A 1,427-nucleotide genomic window follows, 5' to 3' on the forward strand; every position below is an offset into this window, starting at 1 on the left:
CCCATATCATACTCCTTGAACTCGTTGAAGATTTATAATCTTATTGTTGAGAGAGAATTAAATTTAAAACTAAATTATATGGTATAGTTAATAGGTGATAAAAAGAAAAATGTAGAAGATAAAAAGACAGAGGATGCTAGGGGCTGAAGGAAAGGTTGCAGTTTTAAAGAGAGTGACTTAGGAAATCTTCACCAATAAGGCTATACTGAATCAGACATGGAAGTGGTAAAGGAAGGAAACATGGAGAAGAATGCTCTAGACCAGGGGTGGGCAAACTTTTTGACTCAAGGGCCACAATGGGTTCTTAAACTGGACCGGAGGGCCGGAACAAAAGCATGGATGGAGTGTTTGTGTGAACTAATATAAATTCAAAGTAAACATCATTACATAAAAAGGTACGGTCTTTTTTTTTTTTTTTTTTTAGTTTTATTCATTTCAAACGGGCCGGATCTGGCCCGCGGGCCGTAGTTTGCCCACGGCTGCTCTAGACAGAAGGAACAGCACATGCAAAAGCCTGGAGGTGTGAACATGTAGTCGGAAGAGAATGACCTAGGAGGAGAGTAGGAGACAGTTCAGAGAGGTTAAAGAGTGAGGATGGCAGAGGACAGATCACGTAATGCTTGGTAGGCTATTGTACAGGCTTTGGCTTTTCCTCTGGGTGAGATGGGGTGCGGTTGGAGGATTTTGAACAGAAGAGCAACACGATCCATCCTGTGCTTGAACAGGGTCATTTTGGCCACTGTGTTAAGATTAGACTGAAGGGAGACAGGGAAGAGATCAGGAGACCAGTTAAAAGGTCATTGTGGTAATCTGGCTGGAGATGATGCTGGTGGCTTGGTTCATAATGGTAGCAGTAGGAAGTAAGTCCTTGGATTCTTGATTTTGAATGTAGAACCAATAGGACTCGCTTACGGAGTATGAGAGAGGAGTCAAGGATGAGGCCAAGCTTTTTAGCCCGAACACATGGTGGAAAGATATAATTGCCATTGAGCTGGGGAAGACTGGGTGTGATAAGTTGAGGGGGGAAATAAGGAATTCAGTTCTGGACATGACTTTGAGACATCTGTTAGGTACCTACATGGAGTAGTCAAATAGCAAGTTGGATATAGACATCAAGAGTTCAGGAGACATGTCTGGGCTGAGGATATGAATTTGGGTGTCACCAGCACATAGACAACGTAGTAAGCATGAGACTGAATGAGATCACTAAGGGGGTGAATGTGGTTAGAAAAAGAGGCCCCCAATGTTTAGAGATTGAGAAGATGAGAAGCAACCAGCCAAGCAGACTGATAAGGAGTGGCCAGTTGAGGTAGCAAGAAAACCACGAGACATATCATTGGAGCCAAGTGAAGAAACTGTTCAAAGCGGAGGAAGTGATCCATAGTGTCACATGCTGCAGACAGGTCACGTCAGATAAGGACTGAAAA

The sequence above is a fragment of the Myotis lucifugus genome, unplaced genomic scaffold, assembly GCF_000147115.1.
Source record: "Myotis lucifugus unplaced genomic scaffold, Myoluc2.0 scaffold_0, whole genome shotgun sequence".
Classification (NCBI taxonomy): Eukaryota; Metazoa; Chordata; class Mammalia; order Chiroptera; family Vespertilionidae; genus Myotis; species Myotis lucifugus.